The sequence below is a fragment of the Anolis carolinensis genome, unplaced genomic scaffold, assembly GCF_035594765.1.
Source record: "Anolis carolinensis isolate JA03-04 unplaced genomic scaffold, rAnoCar3.1.pri scaffold_163, whole genome shotgun sequence".
NCBI lineage: Eukaryota > Metazoa > Chordata > Lepidosauria > Squamata > Dactyloidae > Anolis > Anolis carolinensis.
Window position 1 is genome coordinate 1 of NW_026943972.1, and position 15,208 is coordinate 15,208.

The 15,208-nt window shown below is 46.8% G+C and overlaps 1 long non-coding RNA gene across 1 annotated transcript; it reads left to right on the top strand.

Moving 5' to 3' along the window:
- Positions 1-13,102: 13,102 nt before the first annotated feature.
- On the top strand, positions 13,103-14,979 carry LOC134295268 (uncharacterized). Its single transcript, XR_010001797.1, has 2 exons — positions 13,103-13,253; positions 14,896-14,979. It is a non-coding gene; the product is annotated as an uncharacterized LOC134295268 (long non-coding RNA).
- Positions 14,980-15,208: the final 229 nt, after the last annotated feature.

The following is a 15,208-nucleotide window of genomic DNA, read 5'->3' on the forward strand; positions in this document are numbered from 1 at the left end:
CAGGCCCAAAGGGGCAAAACGAACCCTGGACCACCCTAAAGGGGCCTTAAACAACTTCTAAACAGGCCCAAAGGGGCAAAACGAACCCTGGACCACCATAAAGGGGCCTTAAACAACTTCTAAACAGGCTCAAAGGGGCAAAACGAACCCTGGACCACCATAAAGGGGCCCCAAACAACTTCTAAACAGGCCCAAAGGGGCAAAACGAACCCTGGACCACCCTAAAGGGGCCTTAAACAACTTCTAAACAGGCTCAAAGGGGCAAAACGAACCCTGGACCACCCTAAAGGGGCCCCAAACAACTTCTAAACAGGCCCAAAGGGGCAAAACGAACCCTGGACCATCCTAAAGGGGCCTTAAACAACTTCTAAACAGGCCCAAAGGGGCAAAACGAACCCTGGACCACCCTAAAGGGGCCTTAAACAACTTCTAAACAGGCCCAAAGGGGCAAAACGAACACTGGACCACCCTAAAGGGGCCTTAAACAACTTCTAAACAGGCTCAAAGGGGCAAAACGAACCCTGGACCACCCTAAAGGGGCCTTAAACAACTTCTAAACAGGCTCAAAGGGGCAAAACGAACCCTGGACCACCCTAAAGGGGCCTTAAACAACTTCTAAACAGGCTCAAAGGGGCAAAACGAACCCTGGAGCACCCTAAAGGGGCCTTAAACAACTTCTAAACAGGCTCAAAGGGGCAAAACGAACCCTGGAGCACCCTAATGGGGCCTTAAACAACTTCTAAACAGGCTCAAAGGGGCAAAACGAACCCTGGACCACCCTAAAGGGGCCTTAAACAACTTCTAAACAGGGTCAAAGGGGCAAAACGAACCCTGGACCGCCCTAAAGGGGCCTTAAACAACTTCTAAACAGGCCCAAAGGGGCAAAACGAACCCTGGACCACCCTAAAGGGGCCTTAAACAACTTCTAAACAGGCCCAAAGGGGCAAAACGAACCCTGGACCACCCTAAAGGGGCCTTAAACAACTTCTAAACAGGCCCAAAGGGGCAAAACGAACCCTGGACCACCCTAAAGGGGCCTTAAACAACTTCTAAACAAGCTCAAAGGGGAAAAACGAACCCTGGACCGCCCTAAAGGGGCCTTAAACAACTTCTAAACAGGCTCAAAGGGGCAAAACGAACCCTGGACCACCATAAAGGGGCCTTAAACAACTTCTAAACAGGCCCAAAGGGGCAAAACGAACCCTGGACCACCCTAAAGGGGCCCCAAACAACTTCTAAACAGGCCCAAAGGGGCAAAACGAACCCTGGACCACCCTAAAGGGGCCTTAAACAACTTCTAAACAGGCCCAAAGGGGCAAAACGAACCCTGGACCACCCTAAAGGGGCCTTAAACAACTTCTAAACAGGCTCAAAGGGGCAAAACGAACCCTGGACCACCCTAAAGGGGCCCCAAACAACTTCTAAACAGGCCCAAAGGGGCAAAACGAACCCTGGACCATCCTAAAGGGGCCTTAAACAACTTCTAAAGAGGCCCAAAGGGGCAAAACGAACCCTGGACCACCCTAAAGGGGCCTTAAACAACTTCTAAACAGGCCCAAAGGGGCAAAACGAACCCTGGACTACCCTAATGGGGCCTTAAACAACTTCTAAACAGGCTCAAAGGGGCAAAACGAACCCTGGAGCACCCTAAAGGGGGCTTAAACAACTTCTAAACAGGCCCAAAGGGGCAAAACAAACCCTGGACCACCCTAAAGGGGCCTTAAACAACTTCTAAACAGGCTCAAAGGGGCAAAATGAACCCTGGACCACCCTAAAGGGGCCTTAAACAACTTCTAAACAGGCCCAAAGGGGCAAAACGAACCCTGGACCACCCTAAACGGGCCCCAAAAAACTTCTAAACAGGCTCAAAGGGTCAAAACGAACCCTGGACCACCCTAAAGGGGCCCCAAAAAACTTCTAAACAGGCTCAAAGGGGCAAAACGAACCCTGGACCACCCTAAAGGGGCCTTAAACAACTTCTAAACAGGCTCAAAGGGGCAAAACGAACCCTGGACCACCCTAAAGGGGCCTTAAACAACTTCTAAACAGGCTCAAAGGGGCAAAACGAACCCTGGACCACCCTAAAGGGGCCTTAAACAACTTCTAAACAGGCTCAAAGGGGCAAAACGAACCCTGGACCACCCTAAAGGGGCCTTAAACAACTTCTAAACAGGCCCAAAGGGGCAAAACGAACCCTGGACCACCCTAAAGGGGCCCCAAACAACTTCTAAACAGGCTCAAAGGGGCAAAACGAACCCTGGACCACCCTAAAGGGGCCTTAAACAACTTCTAAACAGGCTCAAAGGGGCAAAACGAACCCTGGACCACCCTAAAGGGGCCCCAAACAACTTCTAAACAGGCCCAAAGGGGCAAAACGAACCCTGGACCACCCTAAAGGGGCCTTAAACAACTTCTAAACAGGCCCAAAGGGGCAAAACGAACCCTGGACCACCCTAAAGGGGCCTTAAACAACTTCTAAACAGGCTCAAAGGGGCAAAACGAACCCTGGACCACCCTAAAGGGGCCCCAAACAACTTCTAAACAGGCTCAAAGGGGCAAAACGAACCCTGGACCACCCTAAAGGGGCCTTAAACAACTTCTAAACAGGCCCAAAGGGGCAAAACGAACCCTGGACCACCCTAAAGGGGCCTTAAACAACTTCTAAACAGGCTCAAAGGGGCAAAACGAACCCTGGACCACCCTAAAGGGGCCCCAAACAACTTCTAAACAGGCCCAAAGGGGCAAAACGAACCCTGGACCACCCTCATGGGGCCTTAAACAACTTCTAAACAGGCTCAAAGGGGCAAAACGAACCCTGGACCACCCTAAAGGGGCCTTAAACAACTTCTAAACAGGCTCAAAGGGGCAAAACGAACCCTGGACCACCCCTAAAGGGGGCTTAAACAACTTCTAAACAGGCTCAAAGGGGCAAAACGAACCCTGGACCACCCTAAAGGGGCCTTAAACAACTTCTAAACAGGCTCAAAGGGGCAAAACTTACCCTGGACCACCATAAAGGGGCCTTAAACAACTTCTAAACAGGCCCAAAGGGGAAAAACGAACCCTGGACCACCATAAAGGGGCCCCAAACAACTTCTAAACAGGCCCAAAGGGGCAAAACGAACCCTGGACCACCCTAAAGGGGCCTTAAACAACTTCTAAACAGGCTCAAAGGGGCAAAACGAACCCTGGACCACCCTAAAGGGGCCCCAAACAACTTCTAAACAGGCCCAAAGGGGCAAAACGAACCCTGGACCATCCTAAAGGGGCCTTAAACAACTTCTAAACAGGCCCAAAGGGGCAAAACGAACCCTGGACCACCCTAAAGGGGCCTTAAACAACTTCTAAACAGGCCCAAAGGGGCAAAACAAACCCTGGACCGCCCTAAAGGGGCCTTAAACAACTTCTAAACAGGCCCAAAGGGGCAAAACGAACCCTGGACCACCCTAAAGGGGCCTTAAACAACTTCTAAACAGGCTCAAAGGGGCAAAACGAACCCTGGACCACCCTAAAGGGGCCCCAAACAACTTCTAAACAGGCCCAAAGGGGCAAAACGAACCCTGGACCGCCCTAAAGGGGCCTTAAACAACTTCTAAGCAGGCCCAAAGGGGCAAAACGAACCCTGGACCACCATAAAGGGGCCTTAAACAACTTCTAAACAGGCTCAAAGGGGCAAAACGAACCCTGGACCACCATAAAGGGGCCCCAAACAACTTCTAAACAGGCCCAAAGGGGCAAAACGAACCCTGGACCACCCTAAAGGGGCCTTAAACAACTTCTAAACAGGCTCAAAGGGGCAAAACGAACCCTGGACCACCCTAAAGGGGCCCCAAACAACTTCTAAACAGGCCCAAAGGGGCAAAACGAACCCTGGACCGCCGTAAAGGGGCCTTAAACAACTTCTAAACAGGCCCAAAGGGGCAAAACGAACCCTGGACCACCCTAAAGGGGCCTTAAACAACTTCTAAACAGGCCCAAAGGGGCAAAACGAACCCTGGACCACCCTAAAGGGGCCCCAAACAACTTCTAAACAGGCCCAAAGGGGCAAAACGAACCCTGGACCACCCTAAAGGGGCCTTAAACAACTTCTAAACAAGCTCAAAGGGGAAAAACGAACCCTGGACCGCCCTAAAGGGGCCTTAAACAACTTCTAAACAGGCTCAAAGGGGCAAAACGAACCCTGGACCACCATAAAGGGGACTTTAACAACTTCTAAACAGGCCCAAAGGGGCAAAACGAACCCTGGACCACCCTAAAGGGGCCCCAAACAACTTCTAAACAGGCCCAAAGGGGCAAAACGAACCCTGGACCACCCTAAAGGGGCCTTAAACAACTTCTAAACAGGCCCAAAGGGGCAAAACGAACCCTGGACCACCCTAAAGGGGCCTTAAACAACTTCTAAACAGGCTCAAAGGGGCAAATCGAACCCTGGAACACCCTAAAGGGGCCCCAAACAACTTCTAAACAGGCCCAAAGGGGCAAAACGAACCCTGGACCATTCTAAAGGGGCCTTAAACAACTTCTAAACAGGCCCAAAGGGGCAAAACGAACCCTGGACCACCCTAAAGGGGCCTTAAACAACTTCTAAACAGGCCCAAAGGGGCAAAACGAACCCTGGACTACCCTAATGGGGCCTTAAACAACTTCTAAACAGGCTCAAAGGGGCAAAACGAACCCTGGAGCACCCTAAAGGGGCCTTAAACAACTTCTAAACAGGCCCAAAGGGGCAAAACAAACCCTGGACCACCCTAAAGGGGCCTTAAACAACTTCTAAACAGGCTCAAAGGGGCAAAATGAACCCTGGACGACCCTAAAGGGGCCTTAAACAACTTCTAAACAGGCCCAAAGGGGCAAAACGAACCCTGGACCACCCTAAAGGGGCCTTAAACAACTTCTAAACAGGCCCAAAGGGGCAAAACGAACCCTGGACCACCCTAAAGGGGCCCCTAAAAACTTCTAAACAGGATCAAAGGGGCAAAACGAACCCTGGACCACCCTAAAGGGGCCTTAAACAACTTCTAAACAGGCCCAAAGGGGCAAAACGAACCCTGGACCACCCTAAAGGGGCCTTAAACAACTTCTAAACAAGCTCAAAGGGGAAAAACGAACCCTGGACCGCCCTAAAGGGGCCTTAAACAACTTCTAAACAGGCTCAAAGGGGCAAAACGAACCCTGGACCACCATAAAGGGGCCTTAAACAACTTCTAAACAGGCCCAAAGGGGCAAAACGAACCCTGGACCACCCTAAAGGGGCCCCAAACAACTTCTAAACAGGCCCAAAGGGGCAAAACGAACCCTGGACCACCCTAAACGGGCCTTAAACAACTTCTAAACAGGCCCAAAGGGGCAAAACGAACCCTGGACCACCCTAAAGGGGCCTTAAACAACTTCTAAATAGGCTCAAAGGGGCAAAACGAACCCTGGACCACCCTAAAGGGGACCCAAACAACTTCTAAACAGGCCCAAAGGGGCAAAACGAACCCTGGACCATCCTAAAGGGGCCTTAAACAACTTCTAAACAGGCCCAAAGGGGCAAAACGAACCCTGGACCACCCTAAAGGGGCCTTAAACAACTTCTAAACAGGCTCAAAGGGGCAAAACGAACCCTGGACCACCCTAAAGGGGCCTTAAACAACTTCTAAACAGGCCCAAAGGGGCAAAACGAACCCTGGACCACCCTAAAGGGGCCTTAAACAACTTCTAAACAAGCTCAAAGGGGAAAAACGAACCCTGGACCGCCCTAAAGGGGCCTTAAACAACTTCTAAACAGGCTCAAAGGGGCAAAACGAACCCTGGACCACCATAAAGGGGCCTTAAACAACTTCTAAACAGGCCCAAAGGGGCAAAACGAACCCTGGACCACCCTAAAGGGGCCCCAAACAACTTCTAAACAGGCCCAAAGGGGCAAAACGAACCCTGGACCACCCTAAACGGGCCTTAAACAACTTCTAAACAGGCCCAAAGGGGCAAAACGAACCCTGGACCACCCTAAAGGGGCCTTAAACAACTTCTAAATAGGCTCAAAGGGGCAAAACGAACCCTGGACCACCCTAAAGGGGACCCAAACAACTTCTAAACAGGCCCAAAGGGGCAAAACGAACCCTGGACCACCCTAAAGGGGCCTTAAACAACTTCTAAACAGGCCCAAAGGGGCAAAACGAACCCTGGACTACCCTAATGGGGCCTTAAACAACTTCTAAACAGGCTCAAAGGGGCAAAACGAACCCTGGAGCACCCTAAAGGGGCCTTAAACAACTTCTAAACAGGCCCAAAGGGGCAAAACAAACCCTGGACCACCCTAAAGGGGCCTTAAACAACTTCTAAACAGGCTCAAAGGGGCAAAATGAACCCTGGACCACCCTAAAGGGGCCTTAAACAACTTCTAAACAGGCCCAAAGGGGCAAAACGAACCCTGGACCACCCTAAAGGGGCCTTAAACAACTTCTAAACAGGCCCAAAGGGGCAAAACGAACCCTGGACCACCCTAAAGGGGCCCCAAAAAACTTCTAAACAGGCTCAAAGGGGCAAAACGAACCCTGGACCACCCTAAAGGGGCCTTAAACAACTTTTAAACAGGCTCAAAGGGGCAAAACGAACCCTGGAGCACCCTAAAGGGGCCTTAAACAGCTTCTAAACAGGCTCAAAGGGGCAAAACGAACCCTGGACCACCCTAAAGGGGCCTTAAACAGCTTCTAAACAGGCTCAAAGGGGCAAAACGAACCCTGGATCACCCTAAAGGGGCCTTAAACAACTTCTAAACAGGCTCAAAGGGGCAAAATGAACCCTGGACCACCCTAAAGGGGCCTTAAACAACTTCTAAACAGGCCCAAAGGGGCAAAACGAACCCTGGACCACCCTAAAGGGGCCTTAAACAACTTCTAAACAGGCCCAAAGGGGCAAAACGAACCCTGGACCACCATAAAGGGGCCCCAAACAACTTCTCAACAGGCCCAAAGGGGCAAAACGAACCCTGGACCACCCTAAAGGGGCCTTAAACAACTTCTAAACAGGCTCAAAGGGGCAAAACGAACCCTGGACCACCCTAAAGGGGCCCCAAACAACTTCTAAACAGGCCCAAAGGGGAAAACGAACCCTGGACCATCCTAAAGGGGCCTTAAACAACTTCTAAACAGGCCCAAAGGGGCAAAACGAACCCTGGACCACCCTAAAGGGGCCTTAAACAACTTCTAAACAGGCCCAAAGGGGCAAAACGAACCCTGGACCACCCTAAAGGGGCCTTAAACAACTTCTAAACAGGCTCAAAGGGGCAAAACGAACCCTGGACCACCCTAAAGGGGCCTTAAACAACTTCTAAACAGGCTCAAAGGGGCAAAACGAACCCTGGACCACCCTAAAGGGGCCTTAAACAACTTCTAAACAGGCTCAAAGGGGCAAAACAAACCCTGGAGCACCCTAAAGGGGCCTTAAACAACTTCTAAACAGGCTCAAAGGGGCAAAACGAACCCTGGAGCACCCTAATGGGGCCTTAAACAACTTCTAAACTGGCTCAAAGGGGCAAAACGAACCCTGGACCACCCTAAAGGGGCCTTAAACAACTTCTAAACAGGCTCAAAGGGGCAAAACGAACCCTGGACCGCCGTAAAGGGGCCTTAAACAACTTCTAAACAGGCCCAAAGGGGCAAAACGAACCCTGGACCACCCTAAAGGGGCCTTAAACAACTTCTAAACAGGCCCAAAGGGGCAAAACGAACCCTGGACCACCCTAAAGGGGCCCCAAACAACTTCTAAACAGGCTCAAAGGGGCAAAACGAACCCTGGATCACCCTAATGGGTCCTTAAACAACTTCTAAACAGGCTCAAAGGGGCAAAACGAACCCTGGACCACCCTAAAGGGGCCTTAAACAACTTCTAAACAGGCTCAAAGGGGCAAAACGAAGCCTGGACCACCCTAAAGGGGCCTTAAACAACTTCTAAACAGGCCCAAAGGGGTAAAACGAAGCCTGGACCACCCTAAAGGGGCCTTAAACAACTTCTAAACAGGCTCAAAGGGTCAAAACGAACCCTGGACCACCCTAAAGGGGCTTTAAACAACTTCTAAACAGGCCCAAAGGGGCTGTTCGAACCGTAGACCACCCTAAAGGGGCCTTAAACAACTTCTAAACAGGCCCAAAGGGGCAAAACGATCCCTGGACCACCCTCATGGGGTCTTAAACAACTTCTAAACAGGCTCAAAGGGGCAAAACGAACCCTGGACCACCCTAAAGGGGCCTTAAACAACTTCTAAACAGGCTCAAAGGGGCAAAACGAACCCTGGACCACCCTAATGGGTCCTTAAACAACTTCTAAACAGCCTCAAAGGGGCAAAACGAACCCTGGACCACCCTAAAGGGGCCTTAAACAACTTCTAAACAGCCTCAAAGGGGCAAAACGAACCCTGGACCACCCTAAAGGGGCCTTAAACAACTTCTAAACAGGCTTAAAGGGGCAAACCGAACCCTGGACCACCCTAATGGGTCCTTAAACAACTTCTAAACAGGCTCAAAGGGGCAAAACGAACCCTGGACCACCCTAAAGGGGCCTTAAACAACTTCTAAACAGGCCCAAAGGGGCAAAACGAAGCCTGGACCACCCTAAAGGGGCCTTAAACAACTTCTAAACAGGCTCAAAGGGGCAAAACGAAGCCTGGACCACCCTAAAGGGGCCTTAAACAACTTCTAAACAGGCCCAAAGGGGTAAAACGAAGCCTGGACCACCCTAAAGGGGCCTTAAACAACTTCTAAACAGGCTCAAAGGGGCAAAACGAACCCTGGACCACCCTAAAGGGGCCTTAAACAACTTCTAAACAGGCCCAAAGGGGCAAAACGAACCCTGGACCACCCTAAAGGGGCCTTAAACAACTTCTAAACAGGCCCAAAGGGGCAAAACGAACCCTGGACCACCCTAAAAAGCCCCCAAACAACTTCTAAACAGGCTCAAAGGGGCAAAACGAATCCTGGACCACCCTAAAGGGGCCTTAAACAACTTCTAAACAGGCTTAAAGGGGCAAAACGAACCCTGGACCACCCTAATGGGTCCTTAAACAACTTCTAAACAGGCTCAAAGGGGAAAAACGAACCCTGGACCACCCTAAAGGGGCCTTAAACAACTTCTAAACAGGCTCAAAGGGGCAAAACGAACCCTGGACCACCCTAAAGGGGCCCCAAACAACTTCTAAACAGGCCCAAAGGGGCAAAATGAACCCTGGACCACCCTAAAGGGGCCTTAAACAACTTCTAAACAGGCCCAAAGGGGCAAAACGAACCCTGGACCACCCTAAAAAGCCCCCAACAACTTCTAAACAGGCTCAAAGGGGAAAAACGAACCCTGGACCACCCTAAAAAGCCCCCAAACAACTTCTAAACAGGCTCAAAGGGGCAAAACGAACCCTGGTAATATTAGGCATTAAAATACAATTTTTTATAAGCAGGGTTAAGACACAATGTGGTATATGAGAGTTAAAAACAGTATTAGACATGTGTATATTTTAATAACAGTGATAAAAGCTGAGATAAAAGAATAGAACCCTTTATGTCTGTGACAACATCCTGCACTGGTGCAAGCTATTGTCACTGCACAGAAACAAGCAACTTTGGCTGTAGTTTTAGGAGACCAATCAGGCAAAAGATAACACTATGCAATGCAATTTTTGTTCTTGGGTTATAAATGTCATTTCCTAATTGGTTCTGTCATTTTTTTTCTGTTCTGTCATAAAAACATGGGAAAAGTTTATGAAACGGCAAAAACCTTGTTTTTACGGGTCATCCTGCAACACGTTTTGTTATTGTTTTCCAATGGATATCTCATCGAGTCTCAACAAATCCCACATTTATTTATTTATTTATTTATTTATTTAATTATTTTATTATAGTTTGTGGCAGGCACAAAAACAACCAAGTTTCTGGAGTAGAACAACTGCTTTCAAAGCAAGTACTGCACAATTAAACAGGAAATAATATTTTCAAACCAAGAACAAATTTTGTTACATAGTGTAATCAATATAAAACTTTTCAGGTCTCCCTGATATAGTTGGTAAAATTGGGTTGATAACGTGTTGCTGAAGGTCAGAAAAAGCAGTACAATAAAATATGTTCCACAGTTTCAACTGCCTCGGCCTCACAGGGACATAGGTAGGTGTTCATGGTATGGTACATTTGTTATATCTTCCCTCCAGGATTGCAGAAGGAAGCACATTAAATTTAGCCAAAGCAAACGCTTTCCTGTATTTTAGGATGTTTAGATTACTTAGGTGCTCTGTTGGAAGAAGAGCCCTCCCACAATCTCTAAAAACCGGGAAAATGGAAGCTGTGTTGATGTAGTTTCACAACTCAATTTCCCAGATATGTGGCCAAATATTTTCTTTGGCTTTTGTGTAGCCCATAGTTCTGTTGGCATTTGGTGAGAATCTAAGCTTTAGGACTTTCTGATTTACTGACTTTTTGCTGGTATGTCCACACACCACAATCTCAGTCGAACTATATGGATTTGTCTGAAAATTGTGATACAAAGAAGTTGACTAAAAGTTTGCATCAATTCCTAAAAATAATCTCTGGGGTTTAAGAGGCTGACTCTTGCATCCATTTTACCTCTTGGAAGAAATCTTCCATATAATGATCATTTTCAACAACAACAGTCGCTTCTTCATTTTGGGTACCCTATAAAAAATCAGAAATATTTTGTCACGTGAGTGTACCCATTATAAGAAGCAGATTCAATTCAGTCTTGAGATAACAGTGCCATTTTATATATGATTGTATGCTTAAGCAAATGAACAGGTCCATAGTTCGTCATTACTATTAACAAAGCTCACAACTTCTGAGGATGCCTGCCATAGATGTGGGTGAAACGTCAGGAGAAAATGCTTCTGGAACATGGCCATACAGCCCGGAAAACTCACAGCAACCCAATGATTCCAGCCATGAAAGCCTTTGACAACACAACGTAAAAGTCATTTTTTCCTAAATATTTTGGAATAATAGAGTTTCAACTCTCCACTTCTACAAGGATGGAGCCAGGTTGATCTCCTTTGGGAGGAAGTTAATGTCCACAGACTAGTAAATTCTGGAAAATTATCTTAAAATAACCCATCACTCAGAAATATGCATTCTACTTTCCATGTGACTTGATAACACAACGTTCTCCATCCTTCTATATGTAGTTTGTAGACATTAAATGGGAATATTTGTGCTGTAGTGAGCTAGTTTAACAAACCAACAGCAGCCAACTTTATATAACCATGGGCCAAATATCATCTACTACAAACAAGGCAGAAAACCAAATTTCCAACAGATTAAAACTCAGGAGATCAATTACATAGAGGATGGCACAGAAATGGATTAAAGAAATAAGAGACTGAAAGACACGTTCAATTTGCATTCAGCAAATAAGAAACTTGGATTCGAGTGAAGTATTCTTTACACTTATGAAAAACTAATTACTTATAGTATCAAACCAGGCAGTGTATGTAGGACATGTGTGTGTATGCACACAAGCAAAACAGATTTTATTTATTTTAACCATTTAGATTCCAAGTTGCATTCAAAGAGCTTATGTGACACCTTATGCCTCATTCCTTCCATCATCACTGCCTGTCATTTATTTATTCCACTGGTTCCCAACTTTTTGGCCCTCCAGGTGTTTTGGACTTCAACTCCCACAATTCCTGGAGGACCAAAGTTTGCCCATGCCTGGACTAGGTTATACGGCAGTGTAGACTCATATCATTCACATCAAAACAGATAATATGGATTGTAGAAGGGGCCTGGTTTTTGCTCAAGGTGATTCTTGCCATCCTTTGTTTAATGTGTTGTCGAAGGCATTCATGGCTGGAATCACTGGGTTGTTGTGCATTTTCTGAGTTGTCTGGCCACGTTCGAGAAGCATTCTCTCCTGACGTTTCACCTACATGTATGGCAGGCATCCTCAGAGGTTATGAGATCTCCAATATACCTCACAACCTCTGAGGATGCCTGCCATAGATTTGGGTGAATCTTCAGGAGAGAATGCTTCTCGAACGTGGCCAGACAGCCCAGAAAACTCACAACCTATCCTTTGTTGTGCATTTTCTGGGCTGTCTGGTCATGTCGCAGAAGCATTCTCTCCTGACGTTTCGCCCACATCTATGGCAGGCATCCCCAGATGTCGTGAGGTATTTCAGAAACCTCACAACCCCTGCCATAGATTTCTTGTGCGTCGTTGTGCATTTTCCTGCTGTCTGGCCACATTCCAGAAGCATTCTCTCCTGACGTTTCGTCCACATCTATGGCAGGGCTTGTGAGGTTTCCGATATACAACCTCACAACCTCTGAGATGCCTGCCATAGATGTGGGCGAAACGTCAGGAGGGAATGCTTCTGGGACCTGGCCAGACAGCAGGAAAATGCACAACATTTCAGTGATTCCGGCCATGAAAGCCTTCGACAACCTACACTTTGTTTTTGTTTTGTACTACAAAGGGCCTTTTATCCCAGGATCTGATCCCAGATTATCTGGCAGTGGGGACTCATATATACTCTGGGATCAAGGGCAGTGTGGAAGGGCCCATAGAAGAGATGTCCAGTGTGCATAAGGTAGGAATCGTGGAGGGCTGAGTGGAATATTTAGAGGCGTCCTATCTCAAGAACATGTGTTGCATTTGGTGAGGGGAGCTGCAGTTGACAAAGACATCCGGGCTTTTTGCAGGACTGGCTGCAGCTTCCTGCCCCCTCCCCCTCCTCAGGCCCCTGCTCCTTCCCGCCTCCCGTCGCCCCTCACCGCTGCCAGCTCCGCCAGGCGGTCCCTCATCCCCTCAACCGAGAGGAAGAAGCCGAGGCCCCGTCTCCTCGCCTCTCCTCTCCTCACAGCGCCGCGCCCAGCTCTCCCTCCAGCTCCTCACGGGAAAAAAGGATGCCAGGGCGAGCCGGGCCGACTGCGCATGCGCCTTGCCTCTCGCTCCCGTTAGGATCCAAACCTCTGGGACCAAGGAGGACCAGTCGGGGGGCGGGGGCGCTTTGGGAGAAAGGGGCGTGGCCTGTGAGCAAGCCCCGCCCCCTGCCTCCAACGAAGCAACCACACAAGCGCCTCTTTGGGTTACCATTCTTTTGGGCTCCCTTGTCACGTGGCCTCAGTTGGAGAGGATTCTGGGACTCAACACCACTTGCTGTATTAATAGCATGTATTAATATCTATCTATCCTTTAGATGGATAGAAAGATAGACAGAAAGCCCACATTGGTGTAGGTTTCAAGGCGCTTTTGTGGCACGTTGTGAAGAAACGCAGGTAGGGAGAGAATCCATGTGACTGCAGTGGGGTCCTGAGGCGAAACTTTCAGTCAGTTAAATGCAGGCCCCTTCTACACTGCCAGGTAATCCAAAATAATCCACACAGCTCTATATTCCAGGCAGAAATCCCACATGATCTGCTTTGAATTGAAACATATATTTATTATTTATTTATTTACATTTATATCCCACAATTCTCACCCCGAAGGGGACTCAGGGCGGTTTACATGTATATATGCATACAATATATTATATTATATGACTATATTGCAATATTATTAGTAATATAGCATGAAATATAAATATACAATTATAATAGTGAATTATAATTATTACATTGTATTGCATCATATTATTATTAATATTACATGTATATACAATATATTATAATATTAGTATAGTATAATATTATTATATATTACAGCATTTAATTGATACAGGAGACATGGTGGAAAGATGTCTTCCTGGCCCCGCCGCCTTCATTCTGCTCCAGAATGGCAGTTTGAATATATAGCAGTGTAGACTCAGATAACCCAGTTCAAAGCAGATCTTGTGGGATTTTCTGCCTTGATATTCTGGGATATAGGGCTGCCTGGAAGGGCCCTTAGTCTACACTGCCATATAATCCAGTTCAAAGCAGATAATGTGGATTTTTTTCAACTATGTAGAAGGGCCCCCAGATTATCTGCTTGGAACTGGATTCTCTGGCAGTGTGGACTCAGGGCCCTTCCACACAGCCATATAACCCAGAATATCAAGGCAGATTATCTACAATATCGGCTTTGAACTGAGTTATTTTAGGGCCCTTCCATACAGCCCTATATCTCAGAATATCAAGGCAGAAAATTCCACAATATCTGCTTTGAACTGGGTTATCTGAGTTCACACTCAGATAATGTGGGATTTTCTGCCTTGATATTCTGGAATATAGGGCTGTGTGGAAGGGTCCTACTGAGTCTACACTGCCAGATAATTCAGTTCAATGTGGATTTTTTATAAATGTGTGGAAGGGACCTCATCTGATAATGTAGATTATTTGCTTTGATGATCTGGATTATATGGCAGTGTAGAAGGGTCCCCAGATTAATACAGGTTGAGTATTTCTTATCCCAAATGTTTGGGGCCTGAAGTATTGCGGATGCCAGAATATGTCCCTTGTGGAGGTGGTATCCAAGTGTAAACACCACATTGATGTATGCTTCCATTTATACACCTATCTGAAACGAATTGTATACACAATCACTTATCCAACACTCGCTTGTCCAACGTTCTGGATTATCCAACGCATTTTTGTAGTCAATGTTTTCAATGCACTGTGATATTTTGGTGCTAAATTCGCAAATAAAGTAATTACTACATAGCACATTGAACTACAGTAGAGTCCCACTTATGCAACACTCGCTTATCCAACGTTCTGGATTATCCAACACATTTTTGTAGTCAATGTTTTCAATGCATTGTGATATTTTGGTGCTAAATTCTTAAATACAGTAGTTACTACATAGTATTACTGCCTATTGAACTACTTTTTCTGTCAAGTTTGTTGTCTAACATGATGTTTTGGTGCTTAATTTGTAAAATCATAACCTAATTTAATGTTTAATAGGCTTTTCCTTAATCTCTTCTTATTATTACCTCAGAAATGGCAAAGCCTTGTGAAACGGACGGAAGAAATAAAGGCAAAATTTTTGAAAATTTCCACAGCTTTTTCTGAAGGGACCAGGTGAATATTGTTCTTTTTTATTTATTATAATCTGATTTATTTCTTATCCAGATCATTTCTTTTCACTTCTATTTTATGTATTAATATTTATTATATTTTATTATATCAAACCAAAAATAATAATAATTACAAGGTCTTTTCCAGAGAAGAAGAAAAAGGCTAAAATTTTGGGTTGTTGTGAGTTTTCCGGGCTGTATGGCTATGCCCCAGAAGCATTCTCTCCTGATGTT